Below are 21,698 nucleotides of genomic sequence, written 5' to 3' on the forward strand. Positions count from 1 at the left end.
GCCTGTTGATTGGGGGGAGGGTTGATGTGTTAGGGGGTTTTCGGTTAGGTGTGGTGGTGGTGATTGGTGGTGATTGGTGTGATTGGTGGTGGTGATTGGTGGTGATTGGTGGTGAGTAGTGGTGGTGGTGGTGGGTGGTGGTGGTGGGTAGTAGGTGGGAGGGGGGGAGGGGAAGGGGAATGATGGTCTGTGGATTCCTTCTCCGTACCCCTTACATATAAGCAAAAACATGCCTTCCTGTGGGTATAGAAACATTAACACAAATTATATCAGTAACTGATATTGTAGCCTTTTAAACAGAAAAGATTTGTACATACAAATACTTTTAAATTATCATTTATTTGTGGAAATGGCATTTACGTCATTAAATTGATACCTCAGCATCAAGTGTCCTGCAGTGGTCCAGTGGTAAAGTGTATATAAGTGATGCGTATTCTTGGAGTTGCGAGTTCAAACCCGGATTATATATATATATATATATATATATATATATATAATATATATATATATATATTATATATATATATATATATATATATATATATATATACAACATGTTTTGTTTTGGTTGTTTGTTTTGTATAAAGCCTCACACACTATATTAAGCGAGTTTGTTTTAAAACATGACATACATATTAATTCATTTACCAGGCCTTATTCCACACAACTCCGTGAATTTCCCGTGGAGCAGCCAGCCAGCATTCAAACAAAAACAAAACGAAACAAAACAAAACAAAACAAAAAACATTATTGCCAACAGCATTTGGTGTTCCCAGGCGGTCACCCATCCAAGTACTAACCAAACCCAACGTTGCTTAACTTCGCTGATCGGACGAGAAGCGGTGTTCTCAACGTGGTATGGCCGTTGGCATGAGACTGCCTACACATTGTGGCTAATAACCAACTCTTTTTAGTCATCACGGCAGGATACGGACCTTCTTGTGGTGTCTTAATGGTAATTGTATCCTAACATATTTTTGTCTCCTTGGCATGGATATTTAACATCGTTTATTCAGTCTTGGGTTTATGTTCTTTCGCCATTTACAGACATTTTACATCTACCTACTTCCTCAGCCTACCCTGCCAATTTCTAATGAATTTGTGGATTTTCTTTTGTAATACATACATGTGTGTGCTCATCTGCTCTTCAGTTTTTATGATATTTGTCTCATCTGTCCTGCTTTATGATACTTTTACAAAGAACATGAACAAATGCTTCTATTTTAGAGAAGATATGGGATCCAGGTTTCGGAGCCGTAAAACCAACCGTCGTGATTGGTGGACGAGTTGCCAGGTTGCAGCTTCTGTACCGTGCCGGCACATAAATAGGTTCGGCTCAAGCGGCGGCAGCATCATTCCCCCGTGACTGTCTGAGCGTCTCTCATCACCTTGGTTATCTCATCATCATCATGGTAGAAGCAAAGCCTACCAAGAAGGCTGCGGCTGCTGCTGCTGTGGTGGCCACCACCAGGAAACCTCGCGTCCAGGTTGCTCACCCGAAAACTAGTCAAATGGTTCTAGCCGCGGTCGCAGCACTCAAAGACCGTAAGGGCTCGTCTCTACAAGCAATCAAGAAGTACGTTGTTGCCAACAACAAAGTCGAGGCTGCCAAGATCGCCATTTACATCCGAAGATTTCTCAAGAAAGCAGTGGCTGACGGCATTCTTGTTCAGACCAAGGGAAGTGGAGCTAGTGGATCATTCAAGCTGGCCGTAGCAGAGAAGAGGGCCGTTCTAACTCCCAAGAAAGCCACCACAACCAAGAAACCATCTACAGCAGCAAAGAAGGCCGTGGTAACTCCCAAGAAAGCCGCCACAAGCAACAAACCACCTACAGCCTTGAAAAAGAAGCAGCAGCAGCAGCAGCAGCTTGTTGTTGGGAACAAAAAGCCCAAAATAAAGAGAGCTTCAAAATCTCCCAAACCACCCAAGGCAAAGAAAGCTGTCAAGAAAACAACAAAGGCAAAATAAACGACGACATGCAAGCAGCATGAATACACATGACAATAAACATCCAGGCCTCCCCCCTCAGTGGAGGGGCCTCATATGATTCCAAAAAGAGTTTAGTTTTGTAGACAAATAAATCATTACTTTTGGGGTAGATTTACTCTGTATATTATATATATATATATATATATATATATATATATATATATATATATATATATATATATATATATATATATATATATATATATATATACACACATACATGGGTGAGGTGATATGGTACCAAAGTTTTGGGTGAGGTGATTGACATTTACACAAGATAAAACACGAACCAATGGGAATAAAAACATAAGAATGGAAGTAACTGCAGAAGGCCTATTGGCCCATAACACAAGCACTTCCTCTTGATGCTTCTATATTGGTTCGGAGTCTTGAAGCTATAATATATATATATATATATATATATATATATATATATATATATATATATATATATATATATATATATATATATATATATATATATATATATATATATATATATATATATATATAGCACACAAAACTAAATAGTCTTGTTAGACAAATTGCCCCTATTAGAGGCAAGTTGACTAACAAGCCGAATGACTGCAATTGTTTTGAATTTGAGTTAAATCTAACATAGAAATGTAATCAAACCTAACCTAACCTATGCTAACCCAAGCTAAGCTAACCTAACCTAACCTAAGCTAAGCTAAGCTAACCTAACCTAACCTAACCTAACCCAGCAATTCATGATCTTAATATAATACTGTTAATTGGATAAACCAATTTGGAAAGAAATGTTCGAAAATAACAAAATTAACTGTGCTTGTTAGGAAAATTGGGCCTTGCATACTTGTCCCAATAGTGTGGTTCTCGCTTTTAGGTACGACATAAACGTATACCTAAGTTGAGAGAGAAAAAGATTCGCACTCAAACATGCATATCGATTGCCAGTCCTGAATTCTGGGTAGATATTCGTGTCCTCCCTTTTCATTTACCATCATTTGGATACTATCAAAACAGCTCTGAGAAGGATAAAATGAATAAAACGGGTAGCTCACTCATGTAAAAAGGAAGAGTTGGGAAAGATCTCTCTCTCTCTCTCTCTCTCTCCCTCACCCCCCCCCCCCCACCACCAATGATCCTGCTCTGCTAGTATATAACGGAACAAACCTTCCCCCCCCCCCACCCTCCCTCCCCAATCAGAGTCCCTTTAAGCATGCGAGGATAAAAAATAGATTTCATAAGACCCAATGTGCTAGCTGATATCAAAACAATTTATGTTATCGTCTATTAAGCCCTTCAGTAAAAAAGTATAGGGACCTAATTAGGTCCCGTTTTGAGGTGGTGGTGGTGGGTGGAATCGATGGATTAGCCAAGCTCTTATCCGCCGAATCCGTAGAGGGTACGACCCTGGCGCTTCAGAGCGTACACCACGTCCATGGCAGTGACGGTCTTCCTCTTGGCGTGTTCCGTGTAGGTTACAGCATCACGGATGACGTTCTCGAGGAACACCTTCAGGACGCCACGGGTCTCTTCGTAGATGAGACCCGAAATACGCTTCACGCCGCCACGACGAGCTAAGCGACGAATAGCGGGCTTGGTGATGCCCTGGATGTTGTCACGTAGCACCTTACGATGACGCTTGGCGCCACCCTTTCCGAGTCCCTTGCCTCCCTTGCCGCGTCCAGTCATGGTGTTGTAGTTGTGTGAATCGAATTGACGAATGCCATTCATTCATTCATTTAAATATAGGTCAAGATACCCTAATGGGTGAGCGTGGAAGTGGGGATAGGGGAAGAATTAGTGGGGGTGAGAGGAAGGGTTTTCAGTATGAGGTAAAGTGCCAGGGCTAGACCCAGCTGCATGGCATTGAAATCGTTATGACCAGACTAGGCAGTGAAGGCAAGGAATCGGATCTGTGACAACAATTTCGTCTTTTCTGAGCACCCACGGAGACAGCAGTCCCTCAGCTGGGTGTGCCCTGGAGGCTCACACCAGATGTGGTCTTTGATCTGATAATCAGCATCGCGGCCCACCCAAGGCACCAGAAAACGGGAGCTAGTTGGTCCCCCCCTAAAGAGGGGAGGAGAAGAGTTAGGAGGTTATAGTTGGAAGTTTGGTGATTTGAGTAGTGATATTATAGGAGAGGGGTTATGTAAAGGACGGAGCAGGAGGTGGATCGTCGATCAGGTTAAAGAGGTTGTGCGTATGTCTGGGTCTGCTTAGGACGTTTCTGAGGAACGTGTCGTAGTTGTCATGATAGGTGAGAATTCTGTCAATCTGTTTCTTCCCCATAGTATCCCAGGTTATGTTCAGAGGTGGGATGTTCGCCCTCTCATGCAGGGCCTCACTGGTGGTGAAGTCCTGCCAATGGGTATCGAACACCCATCTCAGAGCCCTGTTCTGGGTACGCTGGAGTTTCTTCCTATTTGTTGGTGCTGCAAGTGTGAGTGGGATCGGTGCATATGTTAGGAGTGGGAGAATAAGTGTTTTGTATAAGTAGAGCTTGGTGGCTTGGGAGGCATGTTTGAGTGGGTAGAGTTTTGATAGGGCGTTTGAGGCTATAGCTTTCTTGGGTGTTATGTGTGTGTGAAAGCGAAGGTTAAAGTCTAGTGTGAGTCCAAGTACTGTGGTTTTGTTGACTCTTGGGATCTGGGTTGCATCTGGTGATTGAGAGTAGAGTTTTACTGGGTCAGGGTTACGTCGTTTGTTGTAGAAAAAGTAATGTTATTTTTGACTTGTTGGGGTTTGTTTTTATTCGCCAGTCGTGTTCCCAGAGGGTGACTTTGTCTATTTCTTGTTGTGCTTTCCGTGTGAGGGCGTTAATCGTATAGTCTGTGATCAGTTGGGTTACGTCGTCAGCGTAGCAAAGGGTCATTGATGTCCAGTATACTGGGTCAGGGATGTCGTTTATATAGAGTATGTATAAGGTTGGTGAAAGAACTGAGCCCTGAGGGACACCTGCATTTAGGTTGAAATAACCCGACAGCTTGCTGAGGAACTTGATCTGCATCTTTCTATTTGTTAGAAAGCTGCAAAGTAGCCTCTGCATGTTATCAGATAGTTGAAACAGAGTGCAGAGTTTGTAACGCAGGCCGTCGTGCCATACGGTGTCAAAAGCTTTTTCGACGTCCTTTGCAATGAGGGCCGTCTTGGCCCTTTGGTGTTTATTTATGGAGAGGTAGTTTGTTATTATGTTCAGTGCGTCTTGTGTTGAGCGGTGTTGTCTGAAGCCAAATTGTTTGTCTGTCAATATGTTTTTGTGTTCTAGGTGATTCCTGAGTTTATGATTAATGAGTTTTTCGTATACTTTTCCTAATGTCTCTAGTAAGCTGATCGGTCTGTAGTTCTTAGGGTCTGTCGGGGATTTTTGGGGTTTTGGAATGAGGATTGCTGTGGCTTCTTTGAATGGGCTTGGGAAATATCCTGATGCTAGTGAGGCGTTGTAGACGTCTGTGAGTGCAAAGATTAGGGGGTCTGGAAGTTGCTTGAGGAGAGCTTGGCCAATGCCAGAGGCTCCTGGGGCTTTACGTCTGGTGTTCTTGAGCATGAGTTTAACTTCTTCAGGTAGTATTGATTCTGTGAGGTCACTTTCTAAGTCGTCTAGTGTCGTGAGGTCAATGGTAGGGTAGTGTGTGATGGCATGAGGGTTGTGTCGTATCCATGTTTCTACTCTGTTTATGTTTTGTATTGCTGTTGGTTGTGGGGGGTGGGGATTGAAGATGTCCTGCCAGTGTTGTTTGAATATGCCTATTACTTCTGAGGGATCGGTGTAGTTTTGATTGTTGTGAGTGATGTATGTAAAGGCAGAAGAGGAGGAGTTTCCTCTGATCCTCTTTATGAAGTTCCAGAATTGTTGTGGAGTTGTTTTTCTTTGTATTTCAGCTTTATGTATGAGTTTCTCCCAGTTGTTAGCATGGTCTTGGTCAAGGCTGTTGAGTATGTGGTTTTTGAGTATAGTGAGGTCTGTGTTTACTTGATTGTATCTGTGAAGGTTGTGGGTGAATCTGTTGTGATAGCAGGAGAGTAGCCTTTTTGTTCTGATCGAAGGAAAAAAGGAGTATCTAGTTTTGTGGGTTGTTTTTGGAATGGTAGCATCAGCTGCTTGTATGATGTTATTCTGGATGGTGAGGACTTGGGAATCTATGTCTGTGTGTGGTTTGTCTTGGAAGTTGTAGGGCTGTGTGCTGGCAGTTAGGTGTTGTTTGAAGGCTTCCCAGTCTGCATTTTGATAGTCATATTGTGGGGTGGCTGGGATGAGTATGGGGTTGCTGGAGAGTGTGAGTGATATGGGTATGTGATCTGAGCCAGTGAGGGGTCCGGGTGTGATGTAGTGTTGTAGGTGAGTGCCTGCTCTGTTGGTGAGGATTAGATCTGGTCTCCCAGTTCCATTGTGTGTGTAGGTTGTTTGGAAGTCAGGGCCAAGGAAGGTGAGGTGTTTGTTTTGGTGGAGTTGGTGTAGTTGTTGACCGTGCATGTTGTGTTGGCGATGGTTGAATGTTTGGTGTTTTGCATTTAGGTCTGCTAGGAGGAAGACTGGTATGTGTGTGTGGTTGAAGAGAGTGTTTAGGTCCTGGAGGGGGAGACCCAAGTTTGGACGAATGTATGTGGTACCAATGATCATCTGCCCGTGTTGAGTGTGAATGCGGACTGCTAGGAAGTGTTTGTGTTGCCAGTTGGTAGTGAGGAGGTCATGTTTATAGGTGTTCTTTATTAGAATAGCAACCCCTTCGTAAGCTTCATCAGGAGATTGGTATGTTGTGAAGCCAAAATGTCTAATTTTGTGAGAGTTCGTCACGCATGTGCTGTTTAGTAGCAGCACATCCGGTCTTTCATTCTCCACAAAGTTAGCAATTAGGTGTCTGATGTTGTAATATGCTCTAACGTTAAATTGTGTGATTTTCATATTTATTGACTTGTTGGGGGAGTGTTTGTGGCATTTGAACCGGAGGGGTTCTCCTTTGTGGATTGATTCGTTGTGTAGACAGATTTGGTAATTATAGATTTGGGTAGGAGATATGTATGGCGTCCGTTTTGCATGGTGTCTGGTATGAATTTAGGAAGTTTTGGTGTAGGGGTGAGGGAGTGGTCTGGGGAGGTGTTAGTCCTCTTGGCTGAGAAAGACACGTTTTGGGGCAAATTTTGTGGGATTTTGGGCTTTGTACCTGTGTGGTATTGGGTTAGGGGCGTGAGGTTGGCTAGCGTGTTGGGCGTGAGGTGAGTTGACGTGTTGGGCGTGTGGGCTAAGGTGAGGGAGGTTACATGTTTCTTGGTATCTGATTTCTTTTTAATTGATGGGTTGGTTTTCTTGTGTATTGGGGTTGTTCGTCTTGCATGCAGAAATTTTTTGTTTTGTTTAGGTGAGTTTGTTCTTTTCACTTGAAGAGTTGTTTTGTGTTTTGGTGAACTTGATCTTTTTGACTGAAGAGGGGTAGCTGTCATGGGGAGCATGGTCTGTGAGAAGCAGTTAGAGGCCTGGGTGTCAGGGGAGGGTGTAGATGGTTCTGTGTTTGGTGTTTGGGGGGTGATGGGGGGAGGGGGTGGTGTTGGGTTTGTTGTCTGTGAGGTGGTGAGGGGTGGGGGCGAGAGTAGGGGTGGTACTGGGTTTGATGCCTGGGGGGTGATGGGGGGTGGGGAAGAGAGTAGGGGTGGTGCTGGGTTTTCTGTCTGGGAGGTGATGAGAGGTGGGGGTTGTACTGGGTTTGTTGCCTGGGGTGTGATAGAAGGTGGGGAAGAGGGTGTGGGTGGTGCTGGGTTTTTTGTCTGGGAGGTGGTGAGGGGTGAGAGTGGTACTGGGTTTGATGCCTGGAGTGTGATAAGGGGTGGGGGTGATACTGGGTTTGGTGTCTGGGGAGTAATAAGGGGTGGTGGTGGTGTAAGTGCTTGTGGGGTGATGGGGGGAGGTGTTAGGGGTTGTACTGGTTGTGACGCCAAGCTGGGAGGGATGACTATTGGAGGGAGGTTGTTTGCTAGTAGGATTTGTTGGATGTTGGAAATTGCCTTCCTCGTGTCTCCTTGTGCTGATATCTGTGCTATTATGATAGCTGCCACTATTCTCGGGGTGTCGTCTGTTGTTGGGTGAGGGGGGGGAGGGGGGGCCTGAGTATGGTGGTTTGCGAGATGGTGTCCGCTGGTGGTGTGGGTTTGGAGAGGTGGGAAACCTGGGGGGGTGGGGAGCAGGGCACCTCTACCTTGAGGGTTGATGGGTATTGTTTGAGCATTTTGGGGAAGTGTGTTGGGGCGGTGAAGCTGGTTAGTGAGGTTTTGGGGATAAAGCTGGCGTGCTGTCTGGGCATGATATTGGGGTAGTGTGTTTTGGGTCTTATTCCTCATTGCCTTGATGAGTTGCACCCTGATTTTGCAATTGTGGTGGGTGGCAGGATGGTTTTCACCACAGTTTATACAGCATCGTGTTCCTTCTGTGCAATCTTTCCAGAAATGACCTTTGTTGGCGCATAAGGAGCAGGCTTGTTCCTTTTCCTTGCATTGCCTGGTGGTATGGTTGAATCCATAGCATCTGAAGCATTGTGTAATGGACTGGTATGTGCTCATCTTGAAGTTATAATGTGGGATGGAAATGTGGTCTGCTTTAAAGCCATGTGTGAGGAGGGATTCAGCTTCAGTGGGGGAGGAGCAACGGATTCTGAGGATCTTTGTGTTTGGTGGGTGGAAGAGATCTTCTATGATGATGTTGTTGGCTTTTCCGATGTCGGCAGTACGTTGTTTGTCTAAAGTTGTAATCGTGGAGAGGAGGGTGGTGTCTACGTTGAAGGCAACAGCAGTGCAATTATGTTTCTGTTCCAGTGTCAGTGCAGGGGTGAGTCCAAGTGTCTGTAGTCCTGTTCGGGCTTTGGGGGTGAGGCAAGCATAGAGGTCAGATTCAGAGGGTAGAAAGAGCTTTATTCCTTTGTCAATGGGGGTGATGGAGGTGTAAGGAGTCTGGGTGATCATGTAGATTTTCTGTCCTATTCCGTCAGGGTCAAGGGGAGGATCAAGAGCATAGAGGAGGCGAAGGCAGTGCATCTTAGGTGAGGTAGTGGTCTGGTGGAGGAGGTGGTGGTGGGTTGACTCAGCTGGGTAGCTGCGATCTCCGTGGAGCTGTGGATCTTATGCTCGTGAGCTGTGGGTTGGAGCTCGGTTGTCAGAGGCGTAATTCCGGGTTCTTAGCAGGCTAATTGAACCCGGTTCGGCACAAATACAAAGTATTCGTGAGTCCTGAAGGTGTTACTCAAGGGCAACCCCCACTGCTAGTTGACTCGCACTATCACGAGGTTCTAGCAGTGGATCGGCATAGCAAACAAGCCAGGCAGGGAGACACAGGGCGCAAGCACGTGCTGTGGCCCCACCTGGGAGGAAAGGACGAATACCCCACTGCACTTTCACCGCACAGGGGGTAGGTCCCGGCCTGAAGAGGAAGAAATGTTTAGCAGAGGAGAGAAAGAGTGCTATATACGGCAATACACATTACGTAAGTTAGGCCATCCAGCTGTCCTTGGTTTTATTCAGGGTGGCAGTACGGGTTGGCCCACTAGGGTAATGTATCTTTGCACGTTATATCACTGATAGAGCTGTAACATAAATCGTGAACACGCCGAGAGGAAGAGCCGTCGTTGCCTGAAAAAGAGGTGTGTGCCAGTTTGCCTGGGTGTTGCCTTGGATGGAAGGTGGCTGTGATAAGGATGTGGCCCCAGGTAGGGTTACCACGAGAGTATGCTCGTCTGGGCCGACCAAGCGGCCCTGACCTTGCAAGTTAGCAACAGGTGCTACTAGCGCTCTGCATCTCTGGCTGTTGAATCCATGCTGTTGGATCACTGTGGTGGTTGTGATGTTAGATGCCTCAAAACGGTGGTCCCATGTAACTGCAATAATGCAGAGGCAGGTGGTTGCAGGTGCGGGGGCGCTCAAACAGCGTATCGCCTAGATCTCACCTAACTCCTGCCTGTCCTTACTTTATGCTTGTACTCGAGCAGAAACACGGCTTTCTCACAACGCTTTCAAAACTGCAGTTGCCTACTCGTCTGTTTCACGTCTCTGTGAAATGACTTTTGCACAAATCCAAAAAATAGAGCAAAATCAGCGATAATAGTGTTTGAGGTGAGCTGCCTGTTGGCTGCAGCCAGAGGAAGGAGGGGAGGGGCAACGGGGTGACGTAGGCGAGTCGAGCAGCCAATGGCGCTCGAGCAAGCGCCTCGAGACGGCGTATATAAGCAAAAATTTTTCGGCGCCGGCCATCACAAACCACAGTTGTTCACCATGGCTCGCACCAAGCAGACTGCTCGCAAGTCCACGGGAGGCAAGGCTCCTCGTAAGCAGCTGGCCACCAAGGCAGCACGCAAGTCTGCTCCTGCCACAGGGGGCGTGAAGAAGCCTCACCGTTACAGGCCCGGAACGGTCGCCCTGCGTGAGATCCGTCGTTACCAGAAGAGCACAGAGTTGCTCATCAGGAAACTTCCCTTCCAGCGTCTGGTGCGCGAGATTGCCCAGGACTTCAAGACCGATCTTCGCTTCCAGTCGTCTGCCGTCATGGCTTTACAGGAGGCATCCGAGGCTTACCTGGTCGGTCTCTTCGAGGACACTAACCTCTGTGCCATCCACGCCAAGCGTGTCACCATCATGCCAAAGGACATTCAGCTTGCTCGCCGTATCCGTGGAGAGCGTGCATAAGCTAAAACGACCACCCTAGTATACACCAAACTCGGCCCTTCTCAGGGCCAAAATATCCTTCTAAGGAGATTTCAGACATTCCTAGCATCAGTCATATGAATTAACCTTCATCTATACATATAATAAATAAATAAATACAATAATTTAGGTGTCATACATACACTGTACACGTGATATCAATAAATCAAGTCATTTGTAGTACAACCTGTCCTCTTACAAACAAAACGCCGTCGCTTTTCATTCTTATGCACTGCCAAGGATCCTCCCCCCCCCCCCCCCCTCCAAAAAAAAAAAAAAAAAAAAAAATTGTCATACTGTACTAGAAATAAAAGCAGCTTGTATAAGTGACATACTGTCCTGTCCTGTTTTATTCTGTTTTTGGTCCTCTGGCTTAATCTGTTAAGTTAGGAGATGACATTTTAAATTAACCGTTTTCTTGACATTTTCAAACCTTAAGAGGGTGGCCTGCATAGTAATCCTAATGTGGAACATAACAATGAATCTCTAATCTCTAGAAAAAAGATACCGAGTGTTTATATGTGTGTTGAGAGAGAGAGAGAGAGAGAGAGAGAGAGAGAGAGAGAGAGAGAGAGAGAGAGAGAGAGAGAGAGAGAGAGAGAGAGAGAGAGAGAGAGAGAGAGAGAGAGAGAGAGAGAGAGAGACATGCAGAGACAGAGACAGAGACAGAGACAGACAGACAGACTGACAGTCAGAGACTGAGAGAGAGAAACACACACAGACAGTTTCATAAATATTCTCATTTTATAGCTATTTGCTTTCAGTGACAGAGGTTTTTGTTATAATAGTATTGGTGTCTAACACTCACAATCTCTTTAGAAATTAAAGTGTGGCTCCAATGGAGCCGAGTTTGTTGGTTTGAGGCCAAGCCACCACCACAGGGCAGTAAGTAAGCCGTTTACTTGGAGGAGGTGTACTTGGTGACGGCCTTAGTGCCCTCAGAGACGGCGTGCTTGGCCAGTTCTCCGGGCAACAGGAGCCTTACAGCCGTCTGGATCTCCCGACTGGTAATGGTGGAACGCTTGTTGTAGTGGGCCAGGCGAGAAGCCTCGGCGGCGATGCGCTCGAAGATGTCGTTCACGAACGAGTTCATGATCGACATGGCTTTGGAAGAGATACCAGTGTCGGGGTGGACCTGCTTCAGCACTTTGTAGATGTAGATGCTGTAGCTCTCCTTCCTCCTGCGCTTCTTTTTCTTATCGCCCTTGGCAATGGCCTTCTGGGCCTTTCCGGCCTTCTTGGCAGCCTTTCCAGATGCCTTGGGTGGCATGATGATGCTCGTGCTGGCTGGCGTTGCGATACAATAATGAACTTTTGCGCGAGTCGAGCTTTCCTTTTATATCCCGCTCGCGACTCAGCTCAGAGCGGGTCGCGTGGCGGAGCGCGCTGATTGGTCAGTGGCGGACTCCCTTGATCCTGAGCGGGGTATATAACACGAAGCTCGATCTGCGGGCCGGCATAAAAGGATTAAAAGGACTCGACAGCCAGCAGCCGCCGTGAGCAGACGTGCTCCCAGGAGCTCCCGCCACCTACAGGAGAAACTGAGCGTTGGCTCCGCCCACCTCACTCAGGATTGGTGCGCCAGCGAGCCAATCACAGCCGGCCGGCCGCGTAGCAGCCAGCCACACTCACTGCCAGTCGACTACAAGCTCTCTCGGCGTCAAGACACGCCGGGGCACCTGTACTGTGTCTCAACCTAGCTCTACTGACGCTTACAGCAGTATGATGTCCTAATAAAATAACTACCCATCCTCATCCTTCATCCCACACCCCCTCCCCCCCCCCCATTCCCCACCCTCTCCTCCTCCATTCTCTCCCTGCCTGTACCAAGACACACCACACACACACTCACACAATACACAATGCATAACCTACTAATCATAGAATTAAGGAGTGAATAAGGCTGTCTTTCTAAACTGTTTCTACCTCTTGTATTTCGCCATTCCAAACGATCATTCCCGAGCGGTAGCCAAAACCGGGTTCTTGAAATTCTTGCGAAGGTTTGATCGGGCATCTAACAGCCTTGTAGCAGGCTTAGGCTATCGATAGGTTCAATTACCACCTTGTCTAGTAGCTCTAGTTGCCTAGCAACTAGAAGTTAGAGGCCTCGGCCTAACTAACACCCACCATCCACTTAGTCTACCTGGACACTTCACAGCACCCACCATAGTATAGATTAGATTAGGCTGCCTGGCCCACCAAGCTATGGCGACCAAAGTCAGATTCACAGACGAATCTGGCCGGGGTCGTACCCCAGCCCAACTACTTGAGGTGATCTACGAGGTCACCCAGATTACCTACAAAAATGTGTACAAAATAACGAATGGAGCCATCTTGTTGGTACCCAATGCAAACCTCCCAGACCTCCTTTCGTCAGACACCATGAACAAACTAAGGGAGAAGAATATCACTGTCTACCCCCCTGCCGAATTCCAAGCCCAAGCGCACCATCTTTGTACATAGGATCCATGACATCATCATGGATCACTCAAATGATGAAATAATTGCAGAAATAGAGAGGAAAAACAGGGATGTCAAAATACTTCAGGCCCACAGATTCACAACCCAACGCAACAACCAAGTACTGAAACTTACTCTGGCTTCACCGGAGCAAGCAACGCAAGTCTGCACACAAGGCCTTTCTGCATTTGGCATCATGGCTGAACCTGACAAAATCCACCCACAGAGGTTTTACAAGCTCAAGCAATGCTTCAAATGCTTTCAGTATGACCACTATTCCAATGCATGTAACAATGGAACCCCCAAGTGCAGCAGGTGCACAGGGGAACACAGCTACAGGGAATGCACAAACCCAACACCCAAATGTGCTCTATGCAATGGTCCACACATTGCAATCTCGCATCTTTGTCCCTCGCAGGCAAGAGGCAATCAAGCAATTGCATGAAACAGAGACAGCAGCCCGCCAACAGGCAGCTATTACCATCCCTGCCCCTCCTCCACCAGTAAATGCCTGGGGCATCCCTAACCAACAACAGGCCCAGTCGGTGGCCCAAGTGGGCCACCAAAGCACCCAACAACCCCATAACCCCACGGTTATACCAGAGCAAACCCAGAATCAAACACAACAGGCCCCAACACCTAACTCTCTTGCACCAAACCCCGATCCCAAGCCCAGCTTAGGGGCCGAACTCCTAACATTTGCTCAAATCCAATTTCCAGACAACCCAGTGAAGCTCCTAGGTTTCTGGAACTCACTTAGGAAAGACAATGGCCTACCCCCTGTCCATATGTCCGAGGACTCGCTTGCCTACTTGACTCCTAACATCACAACAACCGCCGGCCAGGCCCAAGCACAACCCAACAACCCCAACCCTAGTACTCCTCGCCCCCATGGCCTTCTACCAACGCCCAGGAGACTCCAAACTCCCTGAACAACCCCGGCCCCTCCACCCCGACATTCTGGGAAACACCTATGTCCACCCTTCCTGAAACACTCCCACATCAGATCGTCCCTCCAAGCTATCACAAACTCCCTTGCCATACGGAACCCCATCCGCCCTAGGAAATTTCGCTTCAAACATCGCAGCCCCACAACAATATATTCCACACAACGCTGCTACCAAGAGGCCTAGGCCGAACAGCCGAACCCCATCCCCTGTGGACGGAGCAAGGGCAAGCAACCCCCACAACTCTTCACCAGAGAGCGACTCTAGCACCACGGATGTCGACATCATGAACAGCAGTGACACCGAGGACCCCCCAATGGCACAGCAACGTATGGTAAACCCCAAACCCAACCAATCCCCGACCGGAACCAGGAACAAGACACCTGGCTCAACAGCTTTACCCCCCTCCTCCACAAACAGAAGCGACCAAACCGAATGTAACAACATTGGCACTACAGCCAAACAAACACTTCCGTCTCATAGTCAATAATGGGGATCACAATCCTTCAGGTGAACATCAGACACTTCTTCAACAACAGATACCTTCTCACTCTGGAAGTAGCCAGACTTAACCCAGATGTAATCTTACTCAATGAAACAGCGGCCAGACAGGACCAGCACATCTCCATCTGGGGATATTCCACCAGGGAAGTCAACAGGGGTAGGTTCAGTGGGGTGGCAATACTAATAAGAAGAGGACTCTCCTACCGCCCCATCCTCGTAGAAGACGACAACTTTCTTGCAATAGAACTCACCACTTCACACGGCCCCCTCATCGTCTGCACCGCATATCTACCACCTAGACTGGCCTACCTCCCCTCCATCCCTCTGAACAAGCTGCTCGACAGGAATCTCCCCACTATCATCGCAGGAGACCTGAATGCCCACCATCAGGCCTTATTCAACGCACCTGCCAGGCCAGACCTCAAGGGCAGGCAGCTCTTCAATCTAATGCAAAACCGGGACCTCTCCTTCCAAGGCCCCCACTTTAAGACGTTCTTTGCGGGCAACCAGAGGGGCACCCCTGACATAGTGCTGACCAACAGAGATTGTGACCTGTTCCACTGCAGAGTAACCCCAGGCAAGAACGTGGGGTCGGACCACATCCCTGTGGTCACATCCCTCCAAGCAGCCCCCTTCAGATATGTGGCACCACCCAGGCCCAGACTGGGAACCATACGTGCCCGTGAATATGACACCTTCCTTGCTGACGACCCCATCATTGAGTTCGAGAACCTCCCAACCCAAACAATCGACCAAGCAGTAAACACCATCCACAACCGGATCCAGCTTGCAACCGAGGCCACTTGTGAAATATCCACCACAAGGACTTACCACCAATATAAGCCGACCCGAGAAATCAGAGGCAAAATGAATGAGTACCAGCGAGCCTGCCAAAGCCACTACCAAACTGGCCAGCCACCAGCGTTGACCCTACAAACACTCAGAAGGGAAACCATAGACCTTACGCTGACCCACAAGAGCCACATTTGGGGAACCCTGGTGAGACAGGCCAACCAGTACAAAAGGGAGCCGGCTACTTTCTGGCGCAAGATCAGACAGCTCCTGGGATCAGTTAACCCCAGCCTCACCCACCTTGTACACACATTCCTTGACGAAGATGAAGAGGAGCAGCAAGAAAAAATAGAAGACCCACAGGATCAGGCTGACCTCATGGGCGCAGTCTGGAAAAAGACACTCACAGCTTCAAACAGCAGAGCCTTCAACAACACTCACTTTGAACGTGTCAACCAATGGACAACAGAAAATGCCGCCTCCCTTAACAGCACCCCTCTGATTGACCTGACAACCCTAGAAGACGACCACCCTCTAACAAGACCCATAACTATGCTAGAGATGAGAGGAGTCATCAAAAGCACCAGAGATAAGGCCCCTGGACCATCAGGGATCAAAGCGCTGCAGATCAAACTTCTACCAGGCAATCTTATGCAATCCATACTCAACCTATTCAACGCTATGCTGGCATCGGGTCACATTCCTGTAGCATTCAAGTCAGCCAAGATGATATTCATTCCCAAACCCAAGAAAGACCCCCACCAACCTGGCAACTACCGACCAATCTCCCTCTTAGACACGATAGGCAAGTGCTTTGAAAAAATCATGTCAAACCGTCTTAACTACTACATGGAGTACAACAACCTCTTCACAGAAAAGCAGTTTGGCTTTCGAGCACATAGATCAACCCAGCACGCAATTAACATCATCTACGACGCCGTAAGCTCAATTCGAAAGCAAAAACAGGTAGCTTTGATTGCAACGAGGGACGTACACAAGGCCTTCGACAGCCTGTGGCACGATGGTCTTGTGTACAAATTAGCAGACTTACCAGCGCAAAACTGGACCCTCCTCAGGCTGATCAGAAATTTCCTTAAGAATAGGCAAGTTACCCCCAGCTTCAAGGCAAAAGAGGCCGCAGCCTTCACCCCAACAGCTGGAGTCCCCCAAGGATCATGCTTGAGCCCGGTTCTCTTCAACATCTTTGTAAATGACCTACCCCAACCAGAGTATAGGGACACCATTATCGTACAATTTGCGGACGACGTAACACACGTAATAACATCTAACCCTAGCATCCAAGCGGCCAAGCATGCAACTGTAACCCGTAAGGCAAACGTAGAACTAGCAAGGACTGCTAACTGGGAAAGGAAATGGAGGATCACCACTAACCCAGAAAAGATCCAATTAAGCACTGTCGGCTGTATGGCCTTCTCTATTGAAAATGAGGGGGGAATAAGAATCAGGGGTGATCCCATAGCCATCTCAAACTCCAACACAGTGCTCGGTTACAACTTCAACAGGCTACTCAACTCCTCCCAGTACGTATCCCAGAAGACAGCGATGGCCCGGGGCTCACTGGAGAGGCTCTTCCGTTTCAACCAAGCCCCATCCCACATCAAGCTCCACCTGTACAGAATGATCATAAGGCCTAGCTTGGAATACCCCTACGTTCCCCTGAACCTCACCAACAAATCCAACATGTTGAAGATTCAACGAGTACAAAACAAAGCACTTCGCTTTGCAGAGGGCCTGACTCTGAGGGACAGGGTAAGAACTGACCTGATCCATGAGACGCTCAACATGAAGCCAATGAACATTAGGCTCAGCTACCTGGCCAGAAGACAGCTGTACCGTATGAAGAACATGTATGTCCCAGACCCAGAAGATCCCTTCGTAGCAGAAAACACCACCAGCGACTACGAGATCCACGAACCACCACACAGAACCAGAAGAATCACTCTCCAACAAAAAGTGATCAGACATATCCATGATGAGGCCTTCCCAAGCCCTCAGATACTAAGCGGTCTGCCAGACGATCCAGATGAGTGGCCCATCCCGGACCCAATCTACACCAAATGAAGAATAAAGAAAGAAAGAAAAAAAATAATAAAAATAAAAAAATAAAAATAAAAAAAAAAAAAATAAATAAATAAATAAATAAAAAAAAAAATAATAATAATAAAAAAAAAAAAAAAAAAAAAAAAAAAAAAAAAATATATAAATAAATAAAACACCTACAAAAAAATATAAAACCAAAAAACCATTTGTCGTGGCGGCAGAAGTGTAACTACCCTGATGTTTCTAAGATTAGCCTCCTTCAGCCAACTCCATCGGCTCTAGTGCTTTAGGACACCAACAAGGTCACAAACACTAGCCCCCCCAGCCAATGTACTGACAACCCAACATAACACATACGCAAACAAACAACACATACAAAAATGTCAACCCATGGTGGACAGGCCACCGAACTTTCAAACCTCCTCTCTCTCTACACCCGCATCCTCTTCCTGAATTTCATCTCCCCATCCCTCTACCTCCCCCATCCTTTCCATTCCCTATGGACATCAATCCAATCCGGCATAAAAGATAAAAGAAAAGGCCAGCCAGCAGCCGCCGTGAGCAGACGTGCTCCCAGGAGCTCCCGCCACCTACAGGAGAAACTGAGCGTTGGCTCCGCCCACCTCACTCAGGATTGGTGCGCCAGCGAGCCAATCACAGCCGGCCGGCCGCGTAGCAGCCAGCCACACTCACTGCCAGTCGACTACTAGCTCTCTCGGCGTCAAGACACGCCGGGGCACCTGTACTGTGTCTCAACCTAGCTCTACTGACGCTTACAGCAGTATGATGTCCTAATAAAATAACTACCCATCCTCATCCTTCATCCCACACCCCCTCCCCCCCCCCCATTCCCCACCCTCTCCTCCCCATTCTCTCCCTGCCTATACCAAGACACACCACACACACACTCACACAATACACAATGCATAACCTACTAATCATAGAATTAAGGAGTGAATAAGGCTGTCTTTCTAAACTGTTTCTACCTCTTGTATTTCGCCATTCCAAACGATCATTCCCGAGCGGTAGCCAAAACCGGGTTCTTGAAATTCTTGCGAAGGTTTGATCGGGCATCTAACAGCCTTGTAGCAGGCTTAGGCTATCGATAGGTTCAATTACCACCTTGTCTAGTAGCTCTAGTTGCCTAGCAACTAGAAGTTAGAGGCCTCGGCCTAACTAACACCCACCATCCACTTAGTCTACCTGGACACTTCACAGCACCCACCATAGTATAGATTAGATTAGGCTGCCTGGCCCACCAAGCTATGGCGACCAAAGTCAGATTCACAGACGAATCTGGCCGGGGTCGTACCCCAGCCCAACTACTTGAGGTGATCTACGAGGTCACCCAGATTACCTACAAAAATGTGTACAAAATAACGAATGGAGCCATCTTGTTGGTACCCAATGCAAACCTCCCAGACCTCCTTTCGTCAGACACCATGAACAAACTAAGGGAGAAGAATATCACTGTCTACCCCCCTGCCGAATTCCAAGCCCAGCGCACCATCTTTGTACATAGGATCCATGACATCATCATGGACCACTCAAATGATGAAATAATTGCAGAAATAGAGAGGAAAAACAGGGATGTCAAAATACTTCAGGCCCACAGATTCACAACCCAACGCAACAACCAAGTACTGAAACTTACTCTGGCTTCACCGGAGCAAGCAACGCAAGTCTGCACACAAGGCCTTTCTGCATTTGGCATCATGGCTGAACCTGACAAAATCCACCCACAGAGGTTTTACAAGCTCAAGCAATGCTTCAAATGCTTTCAGTATGACCACTATTCCAATGCATGTAACAATGGAACCCCCAAGTGCAGCAGGTGCACAGGGGAACACAGCTACAGGGAATGCACAAACCCAACACCCAAATGTGCTCTATGCAATGGTCCACACATTGCAATCTCGCATCTTTGTCCCCGCAGGCAAGAGGCAATCAAGCAATTGCATGAAACAGAGACAGCAGCCCGCCAACAGGCAGCTATTACCATCCCTGCCCCTCCTCCACCAGTAAATGCCTGGGGCATCCCTAACCAACAACAGGCCCAGTCGGTGGCCCAAGTGGGCCACCAAAGCACCCAACAACCCCATAACCCCACGGTTATACCAGAGCAAACCCAGAATCAAACACAACAGGCCCCAACACCTAACTCTCTTGCACCAAACCCCGATCCCAAGCCCAGCTTAGGGGCCGAACTCCTAACATTTGCTCAAATCCAATTTCCAGACAACCCAGTGAAGCTCCTAGGTTTCTGGAACTCACTTAGGAAAGACAATGGCCTACCCCCTGTCCATATGTCCGAGGACTCGCTTGCCTACTTGACTCCTAACATCACAACAACCGCCGGCCAGGCCCAAGCACAACCCAACAACCCCAACCCTAGTACTCCTCGCCCCCTGGCTTCAACCAACGCCCAGGAGACTCCAAACTCCCTGAACAACCCCGGCCCCTCCACCCCGACATTCTGGGAAACACCTATGTCCACCCTTCCTGAAACACTCCCACATCAGATCGTCCTCAAAGCTATCACAAACTCCCTTGCCATACGGAACCCCATCCGCCCTAGGAAATTTCGCTTCAAACATCGCAGCCCCACAACAATATATTCCACACAACGCTGCACCAAGAGGCCTAGGCCGAACAGCCGAACCCCATCCCCTGTGGACGGAGCAAGGGCAAGCAACCCCCACAACTCTTCACCAGAGAGCGACTCTAGCACCACGGATGTCGACATCATGAACAGCAGTGACACCGAGGACCCCCCAATGGCACAGCAACGTATGGTAAACCCCAAACCCAACCAATCCCCGACCGGAACCAGGAACAAGACACCTGGCTCAACAGCTTTACCCCCCTCCTCCACAAACAGAAGCGACCAAACCGAATGTAACAACATTGGCACTACAGCCAAACAAACACTTCCGTCTCATAGTCAATAATGGGGATCACAATCCTTCAGGTGAACATCAGACACTTCTTCAACAACAGATACCTTCTCACTCTGGAAGTAGCCAGACTTAACCCAGATGTAATCTTACTCAATGAAACAGCGGCCAGACAGGACCAGCACATCTCCATCTGGGGATATTCCACCAGGGAAGTCAACAGGGGTAGGTTCAGTGGGGTGGCAATACTAATAAGAAGAGGACTCTCCTACCGCCCCATCCTCGTAGAAGACGACAACTTTCTTGCAATAGAACTCACCACTTCACACGGCCCCCTCATCGTCTGCACCGCATATCTACCACCTAGACTGGCCTACCTCCCCTCCATCCCTCTGAACAAGCTGCTCGACAGGAATCTCCCCACTATCATCGCAGGAGACCTGAATGCCCACCATCAGGCCTTATTCAACGCACCTGCCAGGCCAGACCTCAAGGGCAGGCAGCTCTTCAATCTAATGCAAAACCGGGACCTCTCCTTCCAAGGCCCCCACTTTAAGACGTTCTTTGCGGGCAACCAGAGGGGCACCCCTGACATAGTGCTGACCAACAGAGATTGTGACCTGTTCCACTGCAGAGTAACCCCAGGCAAGAACGTGGGGTCGGACCACATCCCTGTGGTCACATCCCTCCAAGCAGCCCCCTTCAGATATGTGGCACCACCCAGGCCCAGACTGGGAACCATACGTGCCCGTGAATATGACACCTTCCTTGCTGACGACCCCATCATTGAGTTCGAGAACCTCCCAACCCAAACAATCGACCAAGCAGTAAACACCATCCACAACCGGATCCAGCTTGCAACCGAGGCCACTTGTGAAATATCCACCACAAGGACTTACCACCAATATAAGCCGACCCGAGAAATCAGAGGCAAAATGAATGAGTACCAGCGAGCCTGCCAAAGCCACTACCAAACTGGCCAGCCACCAGCGTTGACCCTACAAACACTCAGAAGGGAAACCATAGACCTTACGCTGACCCACAAGAGCCACATTTGGGGAACCCTGGTGAGACAGGCCAACCAGTACAAAAGGGAGCCGGCTACTTTCTGGCGCAAGATCAGACAGCTCCTGGGATCAGTTAACCCCAGCCTCACCCACCTTGTACACACATTCCTTGACGAAGATGAAGAGGAGCAGCAAGAAAAAATAGAAGACCCACAGGATCAGGCTGACCTCATGGGCGCAGTCTGGAAAAAGACACTCACAGCTTCAAACAGCAGAGCCTTCAACAACACTCACTTTGAACGTGTCAACCAATGGACAACAGAAAATGCCGCCTCCCTTAACAGCACCCCTCTGATTGACCTGACAACCCTA

General features: G+C 48.1%; 1 non-coding gene across 1 annotated transcript; it reads right to left on the minus strand.

Annotated features, from left to right (window-relative positions):
* Positions 1–751: 751 nt before the first annotated feature.
* LOC138362027 (5S ribosomal RNA) lies at positions 752–870 on the minus strand. Its single transcript, XR_011227363.1, has one exon. It is a non-coding gene; the product is annotated as a 5S ribosomal RNA (ribosomal RNA).
* Positions 871–21,698: the final 20,828 nt, after the last annotated feature.

The sequence above is a fragment of the Procambarus clarkii genome, unplaced genomic scaffold (assembly GCF_040958095.1).
Source record: "Procambarus clarkii isolate CNS0578487 unplaced genomic scaffold, FALCON_Pclarkii_2.0 HiC_scaffold_1097, whole genome shotgun sequence".
Taxonomy (NCBI): Eukaryota; Metazoa; Arthropoda; class Malacostraca; order Decapoda; family Cambaridae; genus Procambarus; species Procambarus clarkii.